The 15,832-nt window shown below is 58.8% G+C and overlaps 1 protein-coding gene across 3 annotated transcripts in view; it reads right to left on the bottom strand.

The window, feature by feature from the left end:
- The window catches only part of EIPR1 (EARP complex and GARP complex interacting protein 1), a 75,439-nt gene that overhangs the window by 39,617 nt on the left and 19,990 nt on the right, over positions 1 to 15,832 (bottom strand). The window lies entirely within an intron of this gene.

Genomic DNA, 15,832 nt, shown 5'->3' with positions numbered 1-15,832 from the left:
GGAGGTCTGCGGGCAGGCGGGGGCTCTTCTCAAAGCAGGGTCCGTCCTCTCTCCAAATCCACAGAGGTCCTGCCGGCACGGCGTCACCCTGGCAGCCAGGCCGCCCCTCCCAGGCCGCCCGGTCCCTGAGCACAGGACCTGCTGGCGCGACCCCAGTGCCTCCACACCCAGCCTTGGCCCTCATTAAAAGCATCTTCCAAACCCATGATCCTCACGCGTGGCTCAGCTTTCTGAGCCCTCATTGCCCGCTCTGCCCTCTTCCAAGAACAGAAGTGCTCTCTGAATGCGTCCACTGGCTGGGGCGAGGCGCGGGCACTCGGTTTCCCTGCTAACTGGCGGCCCCTCTGCTGACCGCCTCCCTGACCTCCGGGCGCTCGCTGCTGGCCACTGTCCAGCCATCGGGCCCTCTGCCTGTCTTCTGTCTGGCTATCTCCCCGGTCGGAGTTTCAAAACAAAGGACGCCAGCCTCAGGATGTCCTCCCCTCTGGGCAGACAGGGGTGGGGGCGACACGACCCACAGACCCCAAGACACCCCCGCCACCAACGGTGGGAACTGGGGGAGGGGACAGAGGGACGGGAGGCCCTGGGTCCTCACCCCCCTCGCCTGGGCGCCATGTGGGGCGCAGGAACCAGCCCCCGGCCCTGCTGTGTCTGCTTCCCCACCCCCTGCGGGCAGGGGCTGCAGGCCCAGGGCCCGGCCCCCACCCAAGGCCGGTGTCATAATGTAAGAAGTCCTTTTCTAAGTCCCAAAGGTTACTCGACGATGGCCCCTCGTAAAGTTGCAATTTTGCCCCTTACATGTGGTGGGGGATTGGGTTGGAGAGTCAACTTCCCAGGAATCTAAAACTTAAAAGAGAAAAGTCTTTCCCCCAAAACATGGCCCCAGCAATCAACTCTGCTCACACTTCGGGAGGAAGTTTTCCTAAAGGTTATTAATTATATTATTAAAGGTTATTAACTTGGGCTTTGTCACAGCTCGTGTCAGCGTCTGTACTGAGGTTAAGGGGCCCCAGGGCCTGTCAAGGAGCAAGAGGATGGGTTTGGGGGCAAACGGGACGCAGGGAGGGAGGGACTGAGCGGGATCGCGCAGGGCAGCGTGGCTGGGACGCAGCGGCGGCCGGGAGCAGCTAACCAACACGGGGATCCTGCAGGGTCCTTCTGCAACCCACGAGGCGAAGGGCCCCGGACCACGTGTGTCAGCAGGTACAGACACGCCCAGCTGACCGCCCGGGGCACAGGGGCACAGGCCAGGCCAGGCCAGGGAGGGAGGGAAGCCACCAGAGCTGGTGGGCCGCTCCACGCTCCGGAAGCCAGCCCCCAGCTTTCCAACCAGGAGGTAAAACAGGACTAAACTTTACCTTCGGCTCAAGCCCTGGAGTCCCCAGCCCTGGGGACCTGCTCACCAGCCTTCACACTGAGGGACAGGCTCCCGCAGGTGGGGGACACGGCTCACAGCCAGCATCACCACTCAGACACGTGGAGGTCAAGAATTCCATTTTTTGGTACTTGGGATTCACATCGAGGGAAAATGGGATGCTGGCTTAGGTGAACAGTGCACAGTTCATGACACACCTGAATGCCCTCCCGGGATCGGATCCTGCTAGACACCGAACAGTCATCACATGTAATCCAGCTGCTTTCAAAAGGGGTCGGGAAAGACTGCTCCTTCCTAATGCATTATGATGGCGAGCAAAATAATATTATTTTAAAAAGAGGTCGTACTTTTAAAACCATCTTATCTAAACACAATGCACCCTCTGCTAAGACAGTGGTTTTAGGAATAACCAGCGTGAGCCACCCTCGGGGCAACGCACTGGAGCTGCACGTTGTGGTGGCAACGCGACGAGGCTCCTTCCACAGCCTCGCCTTTAATCCCCTCAACAGATCTGCCAGGTATCACCTTTTTATATTATAGCATTACTGTCATTTCATAAATAGCAAAACCAAGGTTCTGAAATATCAACTATTTTCTGGGCTTTCTGGGAGAGAATACAATTAGATATTATCACATGGCTGAGGGTGTGGCCAGGATGCAGACGGATCTCTGCCTGGCTCCAAAGCTGTCTGTGCCCTTGTCCTGCACCACCCAGGGGACGGTGCGGTGGCCCCGGGCCCCTGTGTCCTGCTCTGTGAACAAGGCTCTAGTTCTGGCTGCCTGCTAAAACCACTTGGGACACCTTAAAACTCCTGACGTCTGCCACGACTGCAAAACCTTCCGGCTCCAGCTAAGGCCAGGTCCGGAGACCTGCACAGGGAATCAGGTGACCCTAGAGCTCGGCCAGGCGGCGGACCTGTCACTTCATATGCTAATGGTTGTCACCTTCAAGCAGGCCCATAAACTAGTCGCCCAGCAAAGACAAGTGCCTGAGGTGACCCAGATGCTCCTACGCCACCACGATGGGGGCGGAGGGGCTTTTCTCCACAGCTGCCCTACTGTGTGCGCCTACCACGAGCATTTTGACACGTAGGTGCCATCACTCCTCCTTTACAGCCCGCAATTCCGAGTCTCAGAGAACCCAAGAAACCTCCCCAAGGTCACACAGCCTAGTGGAGGGCTGGGGTTCAAACCCAGGCTGGTCTGACTCCGCCCAGGCTCCTGTGATGAACAGAAAACCACCTCCAAAAAGCCCTCAGCTGCAAACATAAGGCCCATTTCTTCAGAATGGATTACTACGCATTAAATGTCCCCCACCTTTGTGTGCTGAAATCCTAGTCCCCAAAGTGATGGTGGGGGGCTTGGGGGTCGGGTCTCGTGACGGGATCAGCCCCTGGAGGGCCACCCTCCCTTCAGCGGAGGACACCGCCGAGGAGCCTGGAGCAGGTGCTCGCCAGACACCGAGCGGGCCTTGGCTGGACGTGCAGCCTCCAGAACTGTGGGAAACCAGCTGCTGCTGCTAACCGGCCCCCGCGCGCCTACAGTGCTGAGCTACGGCAGCCCCGGCGGGGTCAGACGCGGCCCCTCTTTCTTTTTATTATTAGGTATAGTTGACTTACACCGCTGAGTCGGTTTCTGCTGGACGGAAGGGTGACCCAGTCATTCATATGTATACACACACATACACACACACACGTTCCTTTTCTCATATTTCCATCATGTTCCACCCCAAGGGGCTGGCGAGAGCAGGACCTCACGGCTCCTCCATTCTAAATGGAATAGTTTGCATCTACCGACCCCAACCTCCCGTCCCTCCCGCTCCCCCCGCCTCTGCCGGCAATCCTGTCTGTTCTCTGGGTCTCTGAGTCTCTTTCTGTTCATTTGGTTCTGTTCATTTGGTAAATAGGTTCATTTGATTATTTCTAAATATAATAAAATATGAGGCAGACAGAGATGAGAGGGACCTGTTTTACAAAAAAAAAAAAAAAAACCCTAAAGCTAAATATAAACCTCAGTGGCTGGATCTCAGAAAAAATAGCCATGAATAGGAAGGGAAAAGGTTTTTTGACATTAAACGAGAAAAGCCATTTCAAACCCAGAATATAAGACCTTCAGCTCAAAGGCCGAGGCTTCCAGCCGAATGAGAACTGCCATCTGCTGCCACGGGCTGAGGCTCCCTGAGGCCCCTGCCACCCCTTGTCGAGGCGCCTTGGCTTCCTCTCCATCATGACCGCTGACAAACTACCCCAGCCCGAATCCACACACACACAACGTGATTTGCTGAATGACGAGCTCAGAACATCCTGGTACCCAGAGCCCTGCCACCAGCCCCGGGGCCACCAGCGAGGCCCACCCCAACGGGGCCTCCCAGGGACGTTTGGCAGGTAAAGGGCGTCGTGGCCTCTGGGTCAGGAGGAGGCTGCGAGGGGGCTCGCAGCAGGCCTGCAGGCACCCCAGGGGGCCAGCCTCGCGGTCCCGACGTGCAGACACCCCTGGGCTCCGAGGGGAGTGTGGGAAGCCTGGCCACGCACACCTCAGCGGAGCCCCCTCCTCCTGGGCTTCCAGGGAGCACGGTCCTCACGGGCGTCAGAGCAGGTGTCTCCAGACCGCGGGTGACGTTCTCACAGGCTCCAGGGAAGCCCTACCGCGCGAGGAGAAATGAGTTGTGATTTTAAGGCAGTGACCAGGTCACCCTCACCTTTCTTACAGGCGACTTCGACCTTGCCCAGAACCCCGCCCATCGGATGTCCTGAGAGCACCTGTAACGTGGTGCGAGGGGAACACAAGCCACGCTGCTCAGTAAGGTGTTTCTTCCTGGAGTTCAAGCCAATGAAATGGTGGCTATTTGAACATCGCAGACGCCAAACCCCTGAACAAATACCAACGTTAATAAGCCTTAGTTGAATCCAACATGAAACGATATACTCCCTCTTCCACTTAAAAGGACCAATCAACAAGCAGTCACATGCAGGAAACACAGGGGTTTTTTGGGGGTTTGTTGTTTTTGTCTTTTTTGTCACTTCTTGGCCGCTCCCGCGGTGTATGGAGGTTCCCAGGCTAGGGGTCGAATCGGAGCCGTAGCTGCCGGCCTCCCCCACAGCCACAGCAACACGGGAGCCGAGCCGCGTCTGCGACCCACATTACAGCTCACAGCAACACAGGATCCTTAACCCACTGAGCGAGGCCAGGGATCAAACCCGCAACCTCATGGTTCCTAGTCGGATTCGTTCACCACTGAGCCACGACGGGAACTCCGGAATATTTTTTAAAACATAGGTAAACATGAACTCTAGAGGAGTGACCGTGTTCATGGGCCCAGCGCCGGGCACAGAATGACGTTCCGCCAGCTCAGCTGACCTCAGATCTGGCCGAGACCTTGACTTCACCTACGACCTCAGGTAAAACTCCTAGCCTCTCAGAGTTCACATCTGCGAAATGAACACCCCTGGTTACCTGAGGCAGTTTCAAAATGCCGCAGTGCTGTCAGGCCAGTTGCAGAGACCGTTTTCCCCACCACAGGTGCACCTGCCACCTGCACCCGGACGGCGGGGGAGGCTGCGAAGGCCAGGCTTGAGGGACAGTCCCGCCAGAGCCCCCTCTGCGTTCCAGGCACCCTCGCCCCCACCCCCCGCCCCCTCCTGGACGCCTTGGGGTCTCAGCCGAAGGCCCTTCACACACGGCCTCCACTCTCACAGTCGTCCCTTCTCTTTCATGGCCGCACCCGCGGCAAATGGAAGCTCCCAGGCCTGGCACCGAATCTGAGCGGCACCTGCGGGAACGGCAGATCTTTAATCCACGGGCCGGGCTGGGGATCAAACCGGCACCTCCACAGTAATCTGAGCTGCTTCAGCGGGAGTCTTAACCCACGGAGCCACGCGGGAACTCCTCACAAGTGTCTTCTACTCGGTCCCCACAAAGCCTGCCCAGCCGTCACCAAGGGCCTAGGGCTGTCCTCCCTCACCCTTCCCTTTCCAAAGGTCAAGGTCAGACGGACTCTGAGCACTGACCCGACAGCCCATCACAGCCCCCGCCTGCCACACCAACTCCATGAAAAAAAAGAATCATCCAGAAACAGAACTGGGAAGCTGACCGTCACCCACTGACTTCGGGGTTATTATTTAAGGACGTACTTCAGGACCGTCCCTGTCGCACCAGCACCTGATGACCCAACATTGTGTCTGTGAGGCAGGGGTCACCAGGGCACACCTGCGACAAAGACACACGTGCCAGGTTACGAACGCGGAGCGAATGACGAAGCCTGGAACCCCAGCGCTGATGGCAATTCCTGCAGCTGCCCAGAGCGTCCTGTGACTGCCTTTCATGAGGAGGAGGTGCACTGGAGTCTGCAAAGGGGGTGCCCCAGGCCCGCCCTGAGGAGTGCGACGGGCCACCCAGCCGGGGACAGGCAGCGAGGCAGGTCTCCAGGGCCTCCGAAAGTGCAGGGGCGAGGCAGCTTCTGGGACAGGCAGGGGCCAGTGCTCACCGGGGACGGGGACGTGCAGGTCTACTCGGTTTGTAAGCACCCCCTTCTGGGATCAGCAACTCAGTTCCCAGCAAGACGAAGCAGACGGCCAGGAAAACGCCTCCGGCCTCAACAAGCTGGAAAACAGGCCCTGCCTGTGGATGGCCAGGGGACAGCCCCGGGAACGTGGGGACTCTCCCAGCCAGGCTGCTAGGTCCGGGGAGGCGCTGACTGCCTCCAGCTGCACCTCGTAGTCACTCCTGAACTGCCAGCCTGAACACAGCTGCAGGGCAGGTACTTCTGTCCCCGTAAGTTAGGTCGACAAGTCACAGCACTTCCCTCCAATTCAGACTGGCCACATGTAGGCTCAGAGTGACAGCCATAACAAGAAAGTTACCGGTGGAGGGATCACAAATGAGCTGCAATCTCGGGATACTCAAATGCACCTTATAAAATGTCTGGGGTGATGGGGGAGGTGGGTGGACGGGGAGTCTGGGGTTAGCAGGTGCAAACTATGACATTTGGAATGGATGAGCAATGCGGTCCTGCTGGACAGCACAGGGAACTCTGTCCAGTCTCCTGGGATGGACCGTGAAGGAAGAGAATATTTTTTAAAAAAAAAAGAATATATAGATATGTGTGAGGGTCACCTTGCTGTACTGCAGATATTGACACAACATTGAAAATCACTATAATTTTCAAATGAATGAATAAATGAAAGCTCTCGAGTGTTGGATGCGGCAGGCGTTTCCCTGAGGAACACAAGGGAATAAAAGCGACGGCAGGGACTCAGTCTGAACTCACTCTGGAACCAGAGCAGGAGGCGGGAGGTGGAGCGGCAGCTGCTGAGGGCCTGAGGGGACCTGCACAAGGGCTCGGGGGCCACCAGGTGCAAGAAAGCCCACGAGTACTTCCTAACAGGGCCCCCGAGACTACACAGCCTGGGGCAAAACCCCCAGAGTTTTGAAAGGGAAGGGACACAGTCACTTGAGGGGGCTCCAGATCCAGCCGTGTGAAGGCCTGTGGACACACAGCACAAGGAACTAACTTCCCTGAGCTCTGCCAGCCCTGAGTGTGAGGCAGGTGCCAGCAGGGCATCTGGGGGTCAACGGGGGACCTGCGCGTGGAGGGGGCCCTGCCTGCACCCTGCAACCCCTGGAGAAGCACAACCTTGCAGCCCTCGGGAATCACAAGGAAAGCTGACTTTAGAGAAGAAAAATAAACATCAACAATCTGGGGAGCTCCCTGGTGGCGCAGCAAGTTAGGACACAGCATTGTCGCTGCAGTGCTCAGGTCACTGCTGTGGCTCAGGTTCCGTCTGGGGAGAGGGAAGGCCTCCCTGTCCCACACCCCGCGAGGCCCCGCCCCCACCCCTTGCCACGCCCCCTTGCCACGCCCAGCCCCGGGGGTTTCTTTCTCTAAGCAGCAGGGCCTCCTTCTCAGCAGCGGACGGCTGCAGGAGGCTGGTCCAACAGCGTCCCTTAAATGAGAGGCACTGGACCAAGGGACACGGAGAACCAGGGACGCCAAGGGGGAGGAGGGGCGGGTCTGGGCCACGGCCAAGGGGTCACCACCCGGGGAGCTGGCGCCAGTCCCGGGCAACGCTGCCATGGGGGCCGGGCCTAGGGCTGACCCCCACCCAGACATGAGCTCTGCCAGGGACAGAGTCTCCTCTAGACGCGGGCACTGACAGGTGGCCTGGCAAGGACAGCAAAGGGCCATGCCTCCGAGTCCTGACCTGCAGGACTGGCATCGGAGCTGCAGGCGCACTTCAGGTGTGAGCTACCAAAGCCGCCTCCTGCTGGGGACCTGCTTCCACCTGGAGGTCACGGGCACTGCTGTCACCACGACCCCCTTCCCCAGAGCTGGCAGCTCTGCAGCCGCCGCAGTGGGGCTCCTGCTGTCCCTGCACGGGGTCCCCGCTGGTCTCGCGCGGGGTCCCTGACCCCAGGGAACTGGAAACCTGATTAATTTCCACGAGGGGAAAGGCGCCTAATAACCTAGGATCCCCCAGGCACAGGAGGCTGTTCAGAAGGTGGTGAGCAGCCCCAAGGAAGGCAGGTGTCCCTGCTGATTTCCGAGTGCTCCGCCCCAGGCCCCAGGGAAGCCAGTGTGAGACACACTTAAGGCCACGGCCTCGGATCCCGGAAGAGCCTCGCCCTCTGCTGGCGAAGCGCACGTCCCAGCCTGTGGCCTGACATCAGCGCCCGCTGGCTCAGAAGGGCTCCAGTTAGGAAAAGAGAAACAGCTGCCACAAGTCATTAGCAAGGATGAGGCCCAAATAAATGGCTGCTGCACGTTTGCAAGTGGGTATTTTCTATGGTCCTACCTTCGAATTCATTGACTCTTTCCTCTATAACATTCAATCTATCGAATCCATCGAGTCGTTTCAGTTTGTTTTTGGTTTTTTTTTTTGTCTTTTTAGGGCTGCACGCACGGCACATGGAGGTTCCCAGGACAGGAGTCAAATCAGAGCTGCAGCCGCCGGCCTACACCACAGCCACGCCAGATCCGAGGCTCATCTGCGACCTACACCACAGCTCACGGCAGTGCCGGATCCTTAACCCACTGAGCGAGGCCCGGGATCGAATCTGCGTCCTCGTGGATCCTAGTCGGGTTCCTCACCACTGAGCCACGACGGGAACTCCTGAGTTTTACTCTCAGTCTTCATGGCCGTCAGTGACAGGACTGCCACTTGGTTCTCCGCTTTCTCCTGTCCCTCTCCTTCCTTTCGTCTGGGTGGCAGCCCTGGGACAGGGAAGCCCAGGCCACTGGGGACAGGGGAGCCCCAGCCACCCCCTGTGCACACAGCCAGTGGCATCCACCAGGCTGGGGGTCAAGCCGATGACCACGTCTGTGGGAGGACGGGACGAGGAGCCATTTGGACCTTAGAGGTGCACTGTTAGCGCAGAACTAAGGGCAGAAGTCAGGGGTCACTGAAGACTGACCACAGCAGAGAGGTGTTTGTCACGTTTTTTCCCCTGAGCCTGAAGAACACAAGCGGTTTCAGAAGAAGAGGGTGTCTGGGATTCTGTAAAAGTCGCTCTTCCTAATGTTCTGGTTGGAAAGAGGAGAAATACTTTAAGTCCTCAAAGCTCTTACATGTCTTGATGATTTAAAAACAGTAAATTAACCTGAACTTCAGGGCAGGTCTGTCCTGTGTTACACAGAACACGTCAAAATCTGCGGGTCCACCTGTCCTCGGGTGTGACGTCTCTCCTGAGGACAGAAGTATTTTAAATTTGTTTCCATCCATTCGCCTTTGGCACACTGCTAAGTTCTTTATGGTTCTTTCCCCCACAAAGCATGGGATTTTTTTTTTTCCAGATAAACAAACTGGCCTAGTCTTCCACCCTCTAGAGGAAATAATCACTGGGGTGGGGGCGGGGGTGGGGGCAGGGGACGACGTGCCCTTGGAACCTGGAATGCGGTGTGTCATCTGCAAGGCCCTGAGCAATGAGCTCCCTGAGCCTCTGCTTTCGTACTGCTCAAGTGGATCTGTGAGGACGTCTACACAGCACACTACCGGAAAGACCACCCGAAGAGCTCGGAGGTGCCGTGGGATGTGCGGGAGAGGCTCTCTGCCTCTGGGGCTTTCGGAGCTGAAGGACCAGCGCTGGAGTTGCGCACTCTCAGGTCAGACTGCCTCTCAAAACATAACATACAGCTCTTTAAATACACTAACTGCTGATCGTTTATCTTCTCGTAACTCTTCGCTCAGTTTACCAGTTCTTTGGATGAAGAATCTGGGATCTGAAAAGTGTAAGGATGTCCACAGGTTTTGCAAGACCATACGGGTCTTACCCCATCCAGATGGGGCCTCTCCATCCAGAACCTGGTCAAGGAGTCTGTTAGAAACAAGGTTATAAAGCAAGATTCCTACTGATTCTTCTTTCATGACCAAAGAGAAAATGTGTGCAGAGACCCCAACTTCTTCACAGTGCCGTAAATTTGGTATGAAAGCAACCTGGCCGCTCTGGGGCAGGCTGGTGACCAGCGGCAGGAGTCAGACAGCGTGGCCAACCCAACCCAGTGCACTTCCAGCAACTTGGGATCGGAAGTGACCCAGCGCTGAACAAAGGCTGAGACGTTAAGGACAGACAGTGCTCCGCAGCGGTCTGTTTTGCTGGGGGCGGGTGAACTGCAAACACTCCCAGGAGTCAGGACTCAGTTTGTTCACACTTGGAACACGTGGGAGGCAGTCACGTGTTTGTATCTGGAAACAACCTGACGTTCCCGAAGGTTCCCCTCCTTTCTCCGCTCACTGATTTCACCTGAGACTTGAGCAGGGGCAGGCCCTCCGCCCATCCAGGGGCCGGCGTGACACGGGACCTGCAGGAACTGAACCCCGGCCCTCAGCGTGGGTGCACGTGCCCATCGGCGTCTGCTGGACACCTCCGGGGACAGTCCCCCGTCTCCCCCAGGGGAGGTCCACCCGGTCCCTGGTCAAGCGGTGGGTCTCCTGTGACAGCCGCTGAGCCTGCTGGCCCCGCAGCTCCACCGGCTGGCCAGGAGCGCCCCATTCCGGCCACAGCACAGCCGTTCCCTCTTCGAAACCAAAGGCGAGCTCTGGGCCTCCGGGTTCTGCTCCGTGAAACGAGCCAGGGCCACTGCAGGTCCTCTCGTCCGCCCTGCGTGTGCCCGACCGCCAGGCCCTCCCAGCCACCCACCCCCTCCGCGTCGGGGACAGAGGCCAAGCTGACACGGACGCTTGAGGAAGGAAGACCCATGTCGGGCCATGTCCTTGCCAAGGGGAGGACGCTTCATTCCAGGGCAGAGGGCACCCCAGACCCAATTATGGCCTGTTTCTGGGGCGCCTCCCAGAGACCCTTACGCTGCAGTGCATTTTCCCTGATTTGCCCAAATGCGAACCTCTGCCACTAGGTGCCTGCGCCCCCCACACCCCCACCCCGTTCTCAGGACCTGCCCCCTGTTCTCAGCGGGTATCTTTAACACACTATGAAACCGGAAGCTTTGTCCCAGGCTTATTAGTGGAGCCCCCGGATAAGGGGGGCAGCCCCCCCGGGGTCCCATGGAGTCCCGACCCCAAAGCCAGGAGCTGGACATGAGGAGCCCAGCCGGCCGCAGCCCACGGAGCGGCCACCGGTCCACGGGGCAGGAAGTGCCACTCAGAGAACTTGAGGTCCAGACACTCGGTCAGCCAAGGGGAGGGGCAGTGTCCGCCGCGCCCCTCGCTCCACACAGCCCGCACTCGGGGTCCCCGGGAAGCAGCCTCCAGGACCCTGACTCCTGCCCATGCTGACTGGCGGGAGGAAGCAGGACGCCCCCGGTTCAGGCCCTGCCGCCCCCAGTGCCTCCCGCCAGGCCCTTGTCCGCTGCCCCCTCCTCTTCCTCTGGCTGCTGGGGGCAGCCTCTCCTTTAGCACCGGGTCCACGCCCTGGGGGCTTCATACCCCTGATGGCCAGAGCTGCGCCTAAAACTGGGGGCCCCAAGGAGCACTGCTGAGGGAACAGAGGGACGAGAAGGGCTTGGGCAGGCGGAGGGCCGGGCAGGACCAGGGGAGCACGCGGACGGCCGCCTTCCTGGCCCCCGCTTCCCCTCCTGCCTCCCCCGCCAAGGACTAGCTGGGGATGAACGCAACTGACAGCCGGGCCTGCCAGGGCACCCACAACAGCTCTGACAGCTCCGGGCAGGCGGGACACAGCCCGTTCCAGGGTAACCCCTCACGAGGATGCCTGCCTCAGACGCCAAGGAAAGGCTGTGTGATGGTGACAGACGGCGGAAAGGCTGAGTCTCACCTCCCGCCCCATCTCCCCAGAGCCCAGGGGCCGCGGGAACGGTGCGGAGTCCTCGGGGCTCCCTTTCGCTACACACCCCGCCACAGCGCTCTTCCAACACACGCAGCCTGGTGCAGGAGGTGGAGGGGACAGGGGGCTAGGATAAGACCGACTGTGACAGGCAGAGACAGGAGGAAGAATGCTTGAGGCAGAGGGATCAGCCTGAAAATCAGCCAGAGAACCGGCCGTGTGCAGGGGGTGCGAGCAGAGACCTGGGCGGCTGGGCAGTGGGACCGGAGGGCAGCTCCCAGAAAACTGTACCGTAACCCGTAATGACATTCCCGGCCCCACGCGGACGTCTGGGGAGGCTCAGGGAGGGTCCCTAACTGCTCCAGGTCCAGGGGACAAACTGAGGCCAGGACAAGTCCCACTGCACCGACCGGAAAGGAGGCGGTACTCTGGGCGGGTCCCGCAGCTCCGCAAAGCAGAGCCGAGAGGCGCACCCGGCTTTGGAGGATGAGCTGCAGGAGTCCAAGGGGAAGCGTCAGGCTGAGACCCAAGGGCCGGCACTGTGGCCTGGGCAGGAGACAGGAGAAAACGGGCTCTGGGGGCAGCGCAGGGAGGGGGAGACCTCTGACGGCACCCCAGGGTCTTCATCAGCAGGTGCCCCGGGCCCCTCTGGCTGCCTCCCACAGTCACAGCAGCAGCTCGGGCTGTCCCCAAACGTCGAGCCTGGTCGATGGGCCTGGGAGGACTCCGCTGCCAGCCGTCCTCAGCTCGCCGTCTCCGGGAGGGCGCGGTAGAGGCGGCATCTCGGCGCCGGCTGCTCCGTCAGCCCCTCCGCGTTCTCATCTCCTGAGGACCCTGCGCTGCATGATCTGCAGTCTTCCTGACACTTCACCTCCCTCTGCGGAAAAATCCAACCCTGTCCTAAGCTGGGACACCCTCTCCTCAGCGGGGGCGAGATCGAGTCCACACCGGCAGTACCAGCTGCCACTCACCCTCCGCTCGCGGTCACCCGGGCGCGGCGGAGGAGGCAGTCACCCGCCACGTGGAGGCCTCCTGAAACGCTACCTGGCCACCGCCCACATCTCCTTTTATTCTCCATCCTGGGTTCACCTTCATTATTTTTTATTGTTATTATTTTTAAAGCGCATCTTTAGGTCCTTCTGAAATTCCACCAGCGTGCTGAGATTTTTCTCCTCTTCAGGGCACTTGCAACCACCTTTTTCAAAGACTGTTTTCGCAGGGTTTTCTACCTGGGGAGTCAGGGACTGCAGAGCAACATGAATGACAGGACAGAGAGCACGGCCTCCGGAGCCCTTGGTGTCACAACCCCGTCCTCTATCCCCTCCCGACCCTGGTTGGGGGGGGGTGTCTCGGGAAAACGCTCTGGCTCTGGAGCTCAGATCTGTCACTGCGACCGGCCCTTCCTTTCAGGGCTACTCCCCACGCCCGGCCTGGGCCTGAAATGCCCTCCACCCGGGGAGTCCTGCTTTTCCTGGGGACCCAGGGCGCAGGCGTGGTCACCGCCAGGCCCAGCTGTCCACAGATGCTGCACTGGCCCGCGGCCGCTCCAGAATAGTGCTGGGCCCCAGCACTTGCCCCGCCCCCTCCAGGCCCCGCCCCTCCAGGCCCCGCCCCTTCAGCTCTGCACCTCCCGCAGAGCCAGAGGAGGGGGGAGTCTTCCCACCCCCACCCTCTAGCCACACCCTCTCTGGCCACGCCCCCAGCCACACCCCAAACGGCTCACGGTGAGAGTCTCATCAGAATTGAGGGGGCTGCGAGGTCTCACCTGCTGCCAAAACCACCAGGCAAAGCACAAAGCACGTGACCTACTGTGCCGCCTGGCAGGTGGGCGGAGGACTGTGCTGAGGGAGGGAGGCTGGACCCCCACCATTCGTCCAGGTCTGGAGGACCTGACCCAGAAGCCCCTCCGCAGACCTCCCACATAAATAATGCATCAAAGGATCCACACTCCTAGGGGCTGAACTGCATCCCCCAAATTCACATGCAGAAGCCCTAGCCCCCAGCTCCTCCCGGTGTGACCCTGTTGGCAGACGGGGCCTCTACGGAGGTGACGAAGGTCAGGGGAAGTCCCACCAGCACCAGCCTCCTCATAAGAAAGGCCACTTGGAGCACAGCTGGCACCATGGGACAACCAGGCAGGACCGGAGAGGAGCTGGCCGTGGCTGCTAGGGCTCAGGCCGGAGCCCTGGGCCATCAGGGACACATCTGTACCTCTGTGTCTGTCCCGGAGATCAGAGCAGGCGCCTCCCTCTGTGCAAGGTGCACAGCAGGGCGGAAGGAACCACCTCACAAAGCCAGGCAGCTGAGGGCCCCTCCCCGCATCTCCGGGCACCTCCGGGGCGATGGGCACGGCGGAGGGCGGGGGCCAAGGACGCAGAGCGGTCGCCAGGCCCAGGAAGCGCAGAGAGACAACACAACACGTCTGGGGCTGAGGGAGGAATCTGGCACAGGGCTTTTTACAGTCTTACTGGAAAAATTAATTCAAATTGGGCTCCGGGTAAGCACCCCCCGGCGGCCCGAAACCTGGAGAAAGGGCCGTAAACAAAGTGCACTGATAAATGACAGGGTATTAAGCTGCGAGGACGCGTCCGGTGGGCGCCCCGGGGACGCGGTCTTATTTAACACCTTCATTAGCGACCTGGAAGGAGCAGTAAACGGCACATTAATTAAATTTCCAGATGAGACTAAATTTGGAGGTGCTACAGAAAGTCAATGAGGACAGAGAACGATACAGACGGGATCCAAAGAGGTTCGTTACGAGGGTTAGAAACATCCAGGATGCCATCGCCAAAAAAGAAGCTAATGACAAACTTCCCCTAATTCTGGAATTCTATCTGATGTCTATCAGATGCCTGGATAAGAACAATGCATAGAGTTCCCTGGTGGCTCAGCAGGATAAGGATCTGCCATTGCCACTGCTGTGGCACAGGTTCGATCCCCGGCCTGGAAACTTCCGCATGCCATGGGTGCGGCCAAAAAAGCCCCAAAACCCAAAAAACAAATGAAACAATGCAGGTGGCCCGTGTTGCCTGAACTCTCACTGCCCAAGACCTCAGTGCCAACAGGCCGGGCTCCAAGGGACAGCAGTGCGCAGAGGGGCCCCGGCAGCCGGAACGCTCTTCACCTGTAATTCGAGAGTCGGAGGCCAGAGAGCTCCCGCCATGGCACAGTGGAAATGAATCCAACTGGGAACCATGAGGTTGCGGGTTCGATCCGTGGCCTTGTGTGGTGGGTTAAGGATCTGGCCTTGCCGTGAGCTGTGGTGTAAGATGCAGGTGTGGCTCAGATCTGATGTGGCTGTGGCTGTGGTGTAGGCCGATTGGACCCCTAGCCTGGGAACCTCCATATGCCGCAGGCGTGGCCCTAAAAAGCCAAAAAAAAAAAAAAACTCGGAGGCCAAAACAGATTCTGGTAACACAGCACCTGGTGCCTAGAGGAGAGATGCCAGAGGAGGGGGGACACCTGGAACAACGAAATGCTGGGTACGAAACGTCGTCCGTTCCCCAGAGAGGTCGCGAGGGCCTGCATTAAGATCTTTGATCTCACTGGCCTCCAAACCCCAATATTTGAACGTTACAAACATCACTCTGGGAGCTCCCTGGTGGTCTAGGGGTTAGGATTTGGCCCTTTCACTGCTATGGCCCAGGTTCAATCCCTGGTCTGAGAACTGAGATCCCACATCAAGCTGCTGCACACCTCAGGGAAGGGAGGAAGGGAGGGAGGGAAGGAGGGAGGAAGTTAGAAAACGTCACTCAAAAGGGAGGAACATTATTCCTCTACTTTTTTTTTTTTTTTGTCTTTTCTAGGGCCGTTCCTGCGGCATTCGGAAGTTCCCAGGCTAGGGGTCGAATCGGAGCTGTAGCCGCCGGCCTACACCACAGCCACAGCAATGCAAGATCCAAGCCATGCCTGCAACCTACACCACAGCTCATGGCAATGCCGGATCCTTAACCCACTGAGCAAGGCCAGGGATCGAACCTGCAACCTCATGGTTCCTAGTCAGATTCGTTAACCACTGCGCCACGACGGGAACTCCTATTCCTCTATTCTTGGTGACAAAAACCAACAAAAAGAAAACATCTTTATGAGAAAGAATATTTACAAAATCCTCGCCCCGGAAACGACATCCTTGAAGCCTCAAGCCTGCGGGTCAGGTGCTCTGGAACCACGCTGCGCAGATGCAACCCCGGCTCCGCCGCTAACAGAGCCGCCAGCCCATTCATCACG

Source organism: Phacochoerus africanus, chromosome 5, assembly GCF_016906955.1.
Source record: "Phacochoerus africanus isolate WHEZ1 chromosome 5, ROS_Pafr_v1, whole genome shotgun sequence".
NCBI lineage: Eukaryota > Metazoa > Chordata > Mammalia > Artiodactyla > Suidae > Phacochoerus > Phacochoerus africanus.
This window is presented reverse-complemented; position numbering and strand designations above follow the sequence as displayed.